The sequence below is a fragment of the Taudactylus pleione genome, unplaced genomic scaffold (assembly GCF_031769625.1).
Source record: "Taudactylus pleione unplaced genomic scaffold, aTauple2 ptg000201l, whole genome shotgun sequence".
Classification (NCBI taxonomy): Eukaryota; Metazoa; Chordata; class Amphibia; order Anura; family Myobatrachidae; genus Taudactylus; species Taudactylus pleione.
In genome coordinates, this window is record NW_028284603.1 from 33,826,556 (window position 1) to 33,841,388 (window position 14,833).

Here is a 14,833-nt window from a genome sequence, read left to right on the forward strand (position 1 = left end):
AGTGGTCAATGTCTTCTCATTATTTTCTCCACATCTTTGGCCTGGCTATTGTACTTCATAATGAACTTCCTAATGAGTAAAAGGTAATCAAATTCCTTCTTCCTTTCTGTGTAAGTGGTCAGCTCTTACCTGTCTTTTAGTTTTTCTTCATAGTAATTTCTTTCTTCAAATTTTGACATTAGTGTCTCAGTTTGTTTTTTGTAATTTTTGTAATTTTGTTTTATTAAAAAGTTCAACTAGATACATTTATGCTGTCCCTCAGGTACAATAACTAACCATTTTATTTGATGGTTGTTGGATTATTGCAGTCTATTAGTTTAATTAGGGTTTATATGTCATTGTCTTCTATGTGTATTGTGAGGTCCAGGCAATCCACATATTTGTTACTAAAATTTGCAGTGAATTCTAGATTCATATAATTTTGACAGTATTAATATATTCAAGGAAATTATTGAAGGTATTCTCAATGCCCTTCAATATACAAGTGCATCAGGAAAGTATTCACAGCGCTTCACTTTTTCCACATTTTGTTATGTTACTGCCTTATTCCAAAATGGAATAAATTATTTTTTGTCCTCAAAATTCTGCACACAATACCCCATAATGACAATGTGTAAAAAAAATTTATTGACATTTTTGCCTTTTTAATTATAAAATAAAAACTAAGAAATCACATGTACATAAGTATTCCCAGCCTTTGCTCAATACTTTCATGATGCACCTTTGGCAGCAATTACAGCCTCAAGTATTTTTGAACATGATGACACAAGCTCGGCACACCTATCTTTGGGTAGTCTTGCCCATTCTTCTTTCAAGCACCTCTCAAGCTCCATCAAGTTGGATGGGAAGCATCAGTGCACAGCAATTTTCAGATCTCTCCAGAGATGTTCAATCAGATTCAGGTCTGGGCTCTGGCTGGGCCACTCAAGGACATTCACAGAGTTGTCCTGAAGCCACTCCTTTGATATCTTGGCTGTGTGCTTAGGGTTGTTGTCCTGCTGAAAGATGAACCGTTGCACCAGTCTGAGGTCAAGAGCACTCTGGAGCATGTTTTCTTCCAGGATGTCTCTGTACATTGCTGCATTCATCTTTCCCTCTATCCTGACTAGTGTCCCAGCTCCTGCCACTGAATAACATCCCCACAGAATGCTTCACTGTAAGGATGGTATTGGCCTGGTAATAAGCGTTGCCTGGTTTCCTTCAAACACAACACCTGGCATTGGTGCCAAAAAGTTAATCAGACCAGATAATTTTGTTTCTTATGGTCTGAGAGTCCTTTAGGTGCATTTTGGCAAACTCCCGGTGGGCTGCTATGTGCTTTTTACTAAGGAGTGGCTTCTGTCTTGCCACTCTACCATACAGGCCTGATTGGTGGATTGCTGCAGAGATGGTTGCCCTTCTAGAAGGTTCTCCTCTCTCCACAGAGGAATTCTGTAGCTCTGACAGAGTGACCATTGTGTTCTTGGTCACCTTGCTGACTAGGGCCCTTCCCCCTCGATCACTCAGTTTAAACAGCCGGCCAACTCTAGGAAGAGTCCTGGTGGTTCTAAACTTCTTCCATTTATGGATGATGGAGGCCTTTGTGCTTATTGGGATGTTCAAAGCATAAGATATGTTTCTGTACCTTTCCCCAGATTTGCGCCTCAAGACAAACCTGTCTTGGAGGTCTACAGACAATTCCTTGGACTTCATGCTTGGTTTGTGCTCTGACATGCAAATGTCAAGTGTGGGACCTTATATAGACAGGTGTATGCCTTTCAAAATCATGTCCAAACAACTGAATTTACCACAGGTGGACTCCAATTAAGCTGTAGGAACATCTCAAGGATGATCAGTGGAAACAGGATGTACCTGAGCTCAATTTTGAGCTTAATGGCAAAGGCTATGAATATTTATGTACATGTGATTTCTTAGTTTTTTTTTTATTAAATTTGCAAAAATCACAAAAAAACTTTTTACACATTGTCATTATGGGATATTGTGTGTAGAATTTTGAGGATAAAATTGAATTTATTCCATTTTGAAATAAGGCTGTAACATAACAAAATGTGGAAAAGTTATACATTGTGAATACTTTCCAGATGCACTGTACTCAGAACATCATTGATGTATCTTTTCCATAGCATGAGATTCTCTGTATGGAAATTGTTCCTCCACATTCATTTATTTACTCATTTCCCTGGAAACAAATTAGAAAAACTAGAAGCTTTCCACTGTTGTCCTTGTTTCTGTACCTAAAATTCTTTAACAAGCAAATAATAATTATGATCTAATACAAAATGTAATCCCTTCCATGGGCATAAATACAGGGGACAATGGAAAATGGAAGGTGGTCACCTCTGGGCACCAGCCCTGAAGAGGGCACACTGATCTCCTCCATTGTTACAAGTTTTGCTTTATGTGTCCCAGAGCAGGCATAAGCAGGTAGCTCAGGAGGCATGTCCCATGGTCATCTATCTCCCAGGCCCCCCACCCTGGAGTTAGGTCTCTAGGAATGAATCTCCTTCAAGGAAACATACCAATGTACATAAAAGGGGCAGGGCAGAACCTGAACTGCATAGCCCTTCCTCCTTTGTTGGTTCTTCACTCTCACACATGAGGCAACAGCTGAGGAAAGCAAATAGCTAGAAAAGAAGACCATGATCAGCAACAGATAGTGTTTGTGTGCTATGATGTTGGTAGTTAATTGGGGAGGAGTGTGTGTGGTTGCTGCTGCTGAGGTGTTGGCATGGCAGTTAATGCAGGGAGGGATGGTGTCTGGGTGTTTCTGGGGTGTTGGAAGTGAAAGCAGATGAGAGAGTGTGTGCCTGTGCTTCTTGGGTGTTAATAGTAAATGCAGGGGGTAGTGTGTGTCTATGTGCTGCTGGGGTATTGAAGGCAGGGAGGAGTGTGTGTCTGGGTGCTGCTGTAGTGTTGGCAGTGAATGCAGGGGGGTATTTGGATGCTGCTGGAGTGTTGGCAGTGAATGTGGAGGAGGTAAGAGTGTGTATATTTGTACACCTGGTGTGTATTGATAGTGAATGCAGGGGGAGGAGAGTGTGTAACTGCACACTGCTAGGGTGTTGGAAGTGAATGTGGTTTAGGGTGAGGAGATTGTGTGTGAGTGCTGTTGGGACTCAGGTGTTGGTAGTGTCTGTACTGGGGAGTTTTTGACAAGGTGCTGCTGGGGTGTCAGTAGTGAATGCAGACGGAGAGTATGTCTGGGTGCTGCTGGGGTGTTGGAAGTGAATACAGGGAGACAACAGTGTGTGTCTGGGTGCTGCTGGGATGTTGGTAGTGAATGTGGTTTAGGGGGAGAATGTGTGATTACTGCTGGGACTGGGTTGTTGGTAGTTAATGTGAGTTGGGGGCACCAACAACTATCTTGCCACCAGGCTCCTGGTATAAACTTATGCCCATGATCCCTTCCATGATGCTTTGAATGGGTGGGAGGACAGGTCAAGCATTCAGAATTTTCTGAACATATTCACATCATGGTTTACAAGTGTAGAGCAACCTAATGTACCAGGTATCTAGTTGGAAACTATCTCGCCATTGCATTGTGTCCAGTTTATTCAGCACTTGTGTGGTATCATTAAAGTGCTCTTTGATTTGCAATATGGCATTATAGGAACATATCAATACATTCAAAAATGTTTGATGTAAATTAAGTTATCCATTGACTATTGTCCTTCCTGGGAGATACAGTAGATTTGTGTGGATCTTTGACAGATGGTAGAAAAATAAGTATAACTGGATGTGCTTGTATTAGATACTCATCTGTTTGGTCTGTTTTTAGTTTCCTGCAAGCAAGGAGTTTTTCTGCCTCTTTGACATAATTTAGTTTATGCATGAGGATGATACCATCTCCTTCATCAACCTGTTTGAATAAAATGTTATTGTTCTTTGTCAGAGTTTCCTGACTTTTATCCACATTTCTTTTGTTTAGTCTGTAGCTTCTCTAGATCTGATTTACTAGGCTTTGGAAGGTTTCCATAAAATGTCCATTGATTTGAGAATGGAAAAAACTGTTTGTTTTTTTAAGTTGTATTGTGGTACACATCTATACTTTCTTTAGTTTTATCTGTTTTCCGTCTCGTAATGTGTTTCTTTAAAGTCATTTTTTTAACAAATTATTTAATATATGTGTTGAATTTATTATGTTTTCTGCTTTGTGCAAATATTAGACCTGTTTTCTGAAGTTTTATATGTGATACATCTAGCTAATGTTTGCTTAGATTGAATATCCTGTCCTATTTTGTCTTCTCATTTTTTCTATTGCATTGGATTTGTTTTCCTTTGTGCTTTGTTCTGAATGTCTTAGTATACTTTTCTGAGGGCCTGGACTATTGCATCTGTGTTGCTGTTTTCTACTGGATGAGTTTTGTGTTGATAGACCAGATCTGAAACATAATCCATGCACTCATCTGGATCAACCTCTCTATCTGTATTTGTAGTGTGTGGTTCTGTATGATAGTTTTGTATTTCTTTTACATGTTGGTCTACATTTGCATAAAATGGTCTCACTGAACTTTGACTGTGCTGTTACATCCTTTCGTATCCCTGTTTTGCCTCTCCAGTCATCAGTGTAATTATAATCCAAATGGGTTTTGCTCTGCATTCTTGTACATGTGTACACAATTACTGAGCATGTTCACTTAAAGTTCATTCAATATATGCCATGCAAATGGGTGTACATCAATTCATCATCAACTCAAATGAATGTGAGTATATTAGTAAAACTGTTTAATAGACTGAGCTCAGTACCATAACTAGAGGTGTGCGAGTGGTGCCACTACACAGAGCGCCACACTCACCCACGGCCAGTGAATCTGGCTAGCAGGGTGCCTGAAATGGCATCCTGCAGCTGGAATCGCTGCTTCAGTGCCATCATTGCATCCTCTGGATGCTCCAGGCAGGCCATTTATAGGGATATGATCATGTGTAATGACTGCTGCATTGTATTTAGCAGTGCACATCAGTGCACTGCTGATCGCAGATTCCACATGGTTGGGAATCTGTGCAGGCTTTGGACCCATACTGCAAGCTCTCATGAGCAGGGACCTCTTCCCTCATGTGCTTCTCCTTACACTTTCTTCTACTCCTTACTCCTCATAAGGGCACCTAACACGTCTCTGCCAACTCCCTGCTGCTTATTGTGAGTGTTTTAATCACTATTGCAGCAATGTATATAATGTCCTTCACTGTACTGTAAGTTACTTGCTTTTTTTTGTTTTTTGTTCACTTATTAGTTTTATGTACTATGTAAGGTGCTGCGGAACACTTGTGGTGCCATATAAATAAAGGATAATAATAATAATAATAATAATAATAATAATAATAATAATAATAATAATAATACTGTGCATGTGCATACAGATTCAGTGTAATTGCATGCAGAGAGGCAGCAGACTGTCAGCAGCAGACTGCCCCCTCCTCACCTACAATTGGCAGCAGACTGCCAGTCTGCTGCCATAAGCAGGTGGGGAGGGGCAGTGATGGCCTCCATTTCCCAAAAGGGAGGAGTATCACCATTGTTTGGGGGGAGAGGCCAGGAGTATCTCTGTTGGCTTTCTGTACAGTATGTTCCTACTTCCTACTCTACTGTATATTGTCTACCGACTCTTTGTCTCACACAGAGCTCAGTATGATTTTCAATGTCTGGAGACCATTCCATCATAAAGAAAAAAGGATGACCAAATGGTGCTTTATAGGTTAGTAGTTACACTATGATGAGTCAAGATGGAAGTTAATCTAGTCTTTACATACAAGAATGCAATAAAGACAAAAAATTCCAAAATAGAGCACTGTAGACAAAATAGAGCACTGTAGACAAAAATCATTCGGCTTGATTAAAACATGTATATTCTTATTTACTATGACATTTAAAACATGCACAGAAATGTAAATTATATTATGAAAACTCAATTATATGGCAGTAGCTTATGAAATGATGAGACCTTACGGAGTGACCCCACATATAGGAGGACTACCAGTGTGAACTGTCCATATAGTTAAAAAAAATTCCAAGTTCATGTGATGAGTGGTAACTGTCAGACCAAAGCTGAAAAGAGGAATTATTGTATTAGGTCCCAGTAGGCTTTTAACAAGGTGTCTTGCACTGTTGTGGAATGTCCTGGAGTCCTTGGCAGGATGATCACTATTGAAGGTGATCCAGGAAAATTCTTCCACTAAAAAAGCTTTTTTATCAAGATCTCTCTACTCATTGTGTCATCAAATGGAATTCAATATATCACTACTAGATAATTTCTCTGGTCACAGAAGGGAGTATTATGGCTGTTATAAACTATATTTTAACTACTTAATGAGGTAATATTTTTTCCAAAAACAGTCAGTTTTTTATGAATGAATTAGGTCAAGAACATGTTTTTATAACTTATTCAACACTATTCTATTTAAAAAAATCAAAACATCTACTGTAACATTAATATCGATTTTAGCAATCATCGGGCCTTTGTGGCATTGCAAATTTACATTTCCCCAGTGGCTACTCCTCTTTGCAGCTGCTCGGTGGGGAGTACTGTCAGCATGCCTGATCAGCAGTGATTGGCAGTATGTCAGACACTGGGGGAGGGTGCAGGGTTTCAGATGGGCCAGGAGATCCCTCTGACATTGGCTGCTGCTGGAAGATTATCTTCTGGTAACTGCCCAGTGTACATTTCTGACTGGTTGCATTGTTTGTGACGATGTCAGGTAACGCAAATCCAGACGTGGTCACAAACTATAGAACAATAATAGAACAAGACTGAGTAAATATAGGTAATATGGCCCGGCTCGCAAGTTTACAATCTATAGGGAAATAAACATTGATACACAGGGCAAAATGGTATATTCAGATTGCAGAGGTTCTTGGTGGGCTGTAGGACTCAGTCACACAGAGGATGTGAAAGTGAAGATAGAGAAAATACTGTATGTAGAGATATGTGTGGACTGTATAGTGGGGATGTAATAGGGTAGGATAGCTTATGAAGGTTATGTGGGTGGGTCTGGAATTATATAAGCCTGTACGAAGAGATGAGTTTTCAGGCAACGCTTCAAGGTTCGAAGACTAGAGGAAAGTCTTATTGTGCATGTGAGGGCATTCAACATGATTGCAGCCTGAGAAAAAGTCCTGTAATCATAAATGGGAGCAGGTGATGCATGTGGATGAAAGAAGCAGATCTTGCTCAGAGTGTAGAGGTCGGGTTGGGAGATATTTTGAGATAAGTGAAGAGATGAAAGTCGGTGTAGTTTGGTAAATAGCCATAGTTACAAGTAAAAATATTTTGTATTGGTAGAAAACAGGTAACCAATGGAGGTACTGACAGAGCGGAGCAGCAAGCAATGAACTTTCAGCAAGGAAGGTTAACCTTGCAGCTGCATTCGAAATGGAGTGATGTGACCACAACAGGCAAGTGGTAAATGAGTACCTAAACAGTTGGCACAAAAAGAGTGAACTTTGTATTTTAACTTTACAAGGAAAATTATGAACTAGACAAATGTGGGAGATTGATAAAAAATTTCCAAAGAGGCCAAGGAGGGGAGTTTACCATAGCTGCCAATCAGCTGCTACTGTAGTTATCATTTTAAGGAATGTACATGATAGCTACAATCTGATTGGTTGCTATGGCCAATGCCTCCACTTGTCCTCTTTAGGCTACTGTGCATTACATTTTTGGGGCTCTAGCTGTTCTCTCTGATGGATCAAATGGAGGCATCTGTTCAATACATTTTTATGTTCACAGGACTGATTAGGTGGACTGTGATCTATTTGCAGAATAATAATGACTTGTTTAGTCACTATTATTCAGAGCTTGCAAACATCACCTTTTCGCCACCTGCAAAACATTTGAAGATAAATTATTTTTTAAATTGACAAGTCAAGAGAACATACAGTAAATACAGCTGAGGCGCCATTTTTGAAAAGGGAATGCTTGGTTCTCACCATTGAATTCAATGGTGAGAACAACTCATTGGCTGAGAGGCAGAAGGCTCACATCTCTCAGCCAATGAGTGCTCCACACCAGGATTTCTGGACTGAAGTCCTGCAGTGGTGCAGTCATTTGGGTAGTGGTGTTCTTAGAGGACACTACTGATGTTCATGGCTCTCATAATTACATTGTTTTTTTTGCCAAGACCCTGGATTGTCTGCTTTTGAACAAAGAGGACAGATCCACGCATAGGAGGAGGTGATATGGATTTTTTATTACAGGTACTCCTTTCAATTATCTACTAGAGAAGAGGACAGATTCGCTTCAGGGATACTAGGTGAGTATGTGAGATAGTGTATGCATGTGTGAGTACATGTGTGTATGCATGTATGTTTTAATAAAATTTTACTTTTCTATGGTGTGTGTTCTGTGTTTATTTATTTTTTGCTGCTAATGCCTACTACCATACCCAGCCGCAGCTGAGGCCCGTTAACCCTACCCCCTCTCCCCCACTTTCCGGCAACAGCAGATGCCGGCTTCCTATTCCCTGGCCCCCGCTCCTGCTGCAGAGTTCAGCCATCTTGGTTTAGCCAAGTGAAGCCAGAGTGAGTATACCTGCTGAGGGCTCCTACTGAGGCTACGCAAGGAATTGAAACTTCCTATCTATATAATGGCAGATTTGTGACATAACAGTTAAAAAACTATAACTTTCTCAATTATCTGAACCCCAAAAGGCCCTATTCTGGAACAATAGCTACCTAATAAAACAGACCCCAAGTTTAAATTCTCCCTCTACCCTGAGTTATGCCTTCCAAAAAATCCCCCACAGAGAACAGCAGAAAAGTTTTCCTAACTGAGAATGTCAGAAAAAAGTGACAGTTGTAGCTTTAGATTACTCCCAAATCCTATTTTTTTATGTTTTTGCCCTGAAATTTGGCACAGCACCTAGCAACAGCTCTACCCTTCTGTGCCAAATTTCAGCCCAGTACCTCCAATAGATTTTGAGGTGTAGCCCCTTAAACACCCTGCCCCCCCTTCGGAATTCTCAATGAAGATTTCTGTTTTTTTCTATTCAGCCTTAATGCAAGGGCTTGACTTATAATATATATATATATATATATATATATATACAGCAGGTAAAATAAGTATTGCACACGTCAACATTTTTGTAATGGGGCTATTGTAATAAAATTTTCACCAAATGTCAGCAACAACACTTGCAATCCAGGCATGCAAAGATATCAAACCATAGATGTCCATAAATTCAGTTGTGTGTAATAATGTGAAATGGCACATGTAAAAAGTATTGAACACATGAAGAAAGAGAGGTGCAAAAAGGCATGGAAATCCAAGACACCAGCTGAAATCTATTAGTAATTACAAAGCAATCCTGCCCCTTGTCAGTGCAAATTAATATAAACTGGTTCAGTCCCAGCTGATGGCCTATAAAAAGTTTTCTCATTACTAAGGTGTAAAAAAACAGGAAATATTTTATGATGGGTGCAAGCAAAGAGCTCTCTCAAAACCTTCACAACCTTATTGTTGCAAAACATACTGATGGCATTGGTTACAGAATGATTTTTAAACTTCAGAATGTTCCAGTTAGCCCTGATGGGGCCACAATCTGGAAGTGGAAAGTACATAATTTCACCATACACCAGCCATGATCAGGTGCTCCTCACAAGATTTCTGACAGAGTAGAGAAAATAATTATCAGAAAACTTGTCTAAGAGTCAGAGCCACTTGGGGAGAGCTTCAGAAAAGCCTGGAATTAGCAGGTACAATTGTTTCAAAGAAAACAATAAATAATGCACTCAAACAGCATGGCCTGTATGCATTCTCACCACACAAGACTCTATTGCTCACTTAAACTTTACTGCACAACATTTGGACAAGCCTGTGAAATAATGGGAGAATAGTCTGGTCAGATGAGACCAAAATTTAACTCTTTGGGTGCCATAATACACACCATGTTTGGAGGAGAAATGGAACTGCTCATCACCCCAAAAACACCATACCAACAGTGAGGTTTGGAGGTAGGAACATCATGGTGTGAAGCTGTTTTTCAGCATATGGTACTGGCATACTTCATATGATCGAAGGAAGGATGATTCAAAAAATGTCAATCTGCTGCCATTTACCAGGATGCTTAAGATGAAACGAGGGTGGACATTTCTGCCAAGGACACTCTCAATTGGTTTCAGAGAATGAAACTAAAGCAGCTAGAATGGCCCAGTCAATCCCAGAATTTGAATCCAATTGAAAATCTATGGAAAGAACTAAAGATAAGAGTTCATAGAAGAGGCCCACTGAACCTTCAAGATTTGAAGACTGTTCGTGTGGAAGAATGGGCCAAAATCACACCTGAGCAATCCATGCTACTAGCTTCTTCACATAGGAAATGTCTTGAAGCTGTCATTAGTAACAAATGCTTTTGTACAAAGTATTAAATCAATTTCAGTAAGTGTGTTCAATACTTCTTCCCTGTGTCATTTCACATTATTACACATAACTTAATTATGGACATCTATGGTTTGATTTCTTTGCATGAGTGGATTGCATGGGTTGTTGCTGATATTTGGTGAAAATGTAATTACAATAGCCCCATTACAAATAAATTTACTAAGAAAAACGTTGATGTGTTCAAAACTTATTGCACCTACTGCATATACTGTAAATATGTATTTGCACTGTTTAACTAAATAGTATGACATATTCATTACTTATTCAAATAGTATCTTTGTGATCTCATTAGCTGTATCAAGGAAGTGCTAGTTCATTTTATATATATGTATATAGGATTAAGCAGAACTGCACTAAAGAGAGTGACAGTACAGATCAGATCAGAATGTATACTGAGAGATTTACTGAAAAGGATTATCCAATGGAACTCCTGACAAAGGCAGCAGAGAAAACGAAAGATCTAAAGAGAAAAGACTTGTTGAAATACAAAGAGAAGACAGACGAGAAAAATTTCGTAACCTTCATCATGACGTATAATGGACATGAAAATAAAATCAAGGGAAGTTTACAGAGGCATTGGAACATTTTACTTATGGATCCTGTTCTTAAGGATATTTTACCTCCAAAACCCACTATTCTCTTCAAAAAGGGCAGGAACTTGAAAGATATTTTGGCAACAAGCATGATAAGGGATATTTAATCAGACAAGAGATGATACTCTTCCCCCATGCTTGGGCTGCTATAAATGTGGTCGCTGTAGCATTTGCAAGTACTTACATCCACGGAGAAAAGTTTTTTACAACTTTAATGATTCCAAAGAATATAAAATCAAACACTTTCTGATTTGCAATTCGACATCAGTAGTTTACCTACTGGAATGTAAATGTGGGCTGAAGTATGTAGGGAAAACCAAAAGACCCCTAAAACTAAGAATCCAAGAACAAATTCATAATATTAAAAATAAATTAGAAGGACATGCGGTTTCAAGACATTTTATTACTCATCATGGGTCCAATCCTGAGGAATTGACTTTTAAGGCAAAAGAAGTAGTCACCTTGGGTGACAGAGGAGGAGATTTGGGAAACAAACTATCAAAAAGAGAGATGTTTTGGATATTCCAACTCAACACCATGGCCCCGGCTGGTTTCAACGACAGTTATGAGATTGCCCCTTTCCTGTAATGGATGAGTAGGTTACCTGGGGATATCTTGAAGTATCTACAACCTTACCATTGCACTCACACCCAATCTCATCTGATCTTGGAAGCCAAGCACAATTGGGCTGGGTTAGTACTTGGATGGGAGACCTCCTGGGAATACCCAGTGTTGTAGACAATGATATCCTCAGTAGTGTGGATGGCCACTCAGTCCATTGATGGAATATGGGTCTACTTCAGTCAGAGGAACCCCTGGAGTATGAGGAAGATTTAGACGTCATGAATGGATCACAATATGGACTTTTTTGAACATTTAAACATCTTTTTATGCAACATTTTTTAAACATTTAAACTTTTTGGATTACAATATGGACTTTTTGAACATTTAAACAATTTTTTCATTTTACATGGAATTTTTTGGGACTACAACTTAACCTAATCATTTTGATACATGTCCCATTAGCACTGTATGCAGTTGGCTATATTCTTAGCAGTTCATCTCCACTCAGTATAAACATCACATTTTTATTATAATCTGTTGTACAATACACATGGGTAATAACTGTGGGAAGTAACTCCATATAGGTTTTGACATCCTCCTCTAATATGCTTTTCTAAAGAAAACTTCTCTCTTTTTTATTATTAGTATTTATGACTACAAACGGCGGCACAGATGCCAACTAAGGATGAAAAGACGTGTCTGAGTAACTAGAATGGAAGACTGAGGTCCTCTTGTTGATTGATTGACATTGAACTTAGCACAAAGAACTACAAAGATGGCCACCATATGCTACCAAAGAACTACAAAGATGTCTGCCGTGATATCCTGAAGTGACCCCGGGATCCTCCAATAGGGAAAGGACCATGAAGATATGTGGATATATGTAAGGGACGCATTAACCTCACGTGATCTGGAGGAGGGAGACAAGTAACAAGGAAAACCAAAGATGGATAAGATATACAGCCGCGATACATGAAGCGGACTGGAAGCCATGTCACACTCACGTGACACGCTTAGCCTATCTTCTATGGAGTAGGAAGTAACGCAGGGTGTTCTATCTGCGTTCCACCAGGACAGGCACTACGATGAGCCAATGCCAACATGAGCACTTCGAAACCGGAAGTGACGTGGTGCGCATCACATGCATTCCAGAGTTAGAATTGTGATGGTTAAGCAAGAAAAATACTTGCTTATATAAATACTTTGCTTTCTATATATTTTATTGTTCATACCTATTGATATATTATATATTATATAAACCGTTATGTTAGAAGGCCTTCAGCTACGTATGGAAAACAGGATATTATGTAATGAATTAAGGTCATGTGACTCCAATTTAGGCCTGTATCTATGGTATAAAAACCCTGTTATGTCACTACATGCACATTCCCCTTGATGAAGTCCAGATGAGAGGACGAAACGCGTTGGACAGCTGCCTCTCGCTTGAAACTAATTTTACCACAGATAAGCACCATATGAATTCTTTTAAGCTATTCTATCATATTTTAAAGCTTTTAAAAAAACTTTTGGAACTGTTTTCTCAAAGTTTTTAACTGTTTACTACTGTTCATCTGTGTATACCCTCCTGTGTTTTAATTATATTTATATTCATATATTTATATATATATATATATTTATATTTGTACTGTTGATTTACTCTCACTGTATATGTTTAAAGGTTGTCTTTTTAAATATTTATTAGCACCATTTCTGCACCATATTTGCACGTATGTGCCTTTATATGAATTTTTCAGCTTATCCTTTTGAACAGGACTAAGACATCCATGAGCATTTGTCAACTGACTCATCTACTGTATGCACAAAAAAAGGAACTAGGGCACAGAAAAATGGCAGCAAGTGCTCTGGACAAGTGTCAAAATGTTAAATATTTGTCTGTCACAGAAGGCAGTTTATTCACTGAAGGGCTTGAGAGTGGTACAATAATGAGTGTCTGCAGGCAACAATGAAACATGGTGGAGATTCCTTGCAAGTTTGGGGCTGCATTTCAGTAAATGGAGGTAGGGACTTGGTCAGCATTAATCATGTCCTCAATGCTAAGAAATACAGACACTTAAATACAGGTACTTATACCTCAGAAAATAAAATGTTCATATATGTAAGAAAAGTGTTTATATCTGAAAACAGTCCTTATTTAAGAAGTGGTCACAGAGCCCTTTTCACCTGGAATCTAAACTGAACTGCACACATATACAGAGGTTGTGGAGATGATACTAAACTTTAATTTGCTTCAAACAGGTTCACTGTGCACAAATGGGATATGTTGAATATGCTGGTGGACAGGATCCCGGGTGTCAAAATGCAGACACTGGAATCCCGATGCCTGGCATAATGCCAATGATGATATCCCAAAGAGAATCAAGATAACAACATCAGCATCCTGACCCCCACCTCCCCGAAGGAAAGAAGACGGGCATTTATGATACTTAGCCCAGGGATGGGGGGTTAGGGTTTGACACCAATGGGGGGAGTGTAGGGTTAGGCACCCCTTGGGAAGGGTTAGGTTTAGGGTGCTGGAAGGAGATGTTAGGGTTAGGCACCACCGGGGGAGGTTAGAGTTAGGTTAGGGTTAGGCACCACCAAGGGAGGGGTAGGGTAAGGGGGGTGGGGAGGGTGAGGGTGCTTACTGCCCCTGTCAGGATTTCTCTCTTTTGGGCTTCCGGCATCAGGATTTGAACCGGAGGCTTTTCAGCCACCGGCATATCATACCCAACCCTGTACAAATAGGTGCACATAAACAAGCATAATAAAAACATTAAAATACACAAATATATCAGATGACAAAAGACTAATACAATATATGAAAGAAGCTCCGGTCAGCAGTATTTTAAAACTATCTAGAAGTATAATTGATGAGACTTCCTAAAGTAATACTAGGCAGGATACTTCAATGTAATGTTTTTTCTTTTTCCAGCAGGTACATTCCCATCTGAGCCTCAGATTCCACAGATGATAACAACATTACTGAATTGTGGCCTTTCCTAATAAAAAGAGATGACTTTTTCCTGGTTGCAGCATTCTTTGTTTGACTGCTATTGTGGGGAAATATCATGAGAATATCATGGTAATTTGCAACTTTTACTTCATTGGAATATATATAGAGCAAAAGAGATTTGTACATAGGCATTCAACCCTCCCATATCAAATGACCCTATTCCATGTCAAGCCTGAGGCCACTTGCAAATGGAAGGAAAGTGGATAGAGTGATGACAAACATATATTGCCCTGGCCATTTTTTTATAATTGTCTTCAGTAAGCACATGTGGCTATGCAAGCTGGTGACCT

General features: G+C 39.4%; 1 pseudogene; it reads left to right on the top strand.

Annotated features, from left to right (window-relative positions):
* The first annotated feature begins 11,588 nt into the window (after positions 1 to 11,588).
* On the top strand, positions 11,589 to 11,707 carry LOC148518298 (5S ribosomal RNA; annotated as a pseudogene).
* Positions 11,708 to 14,833: the final 3,126 nt, after the last annotated feature.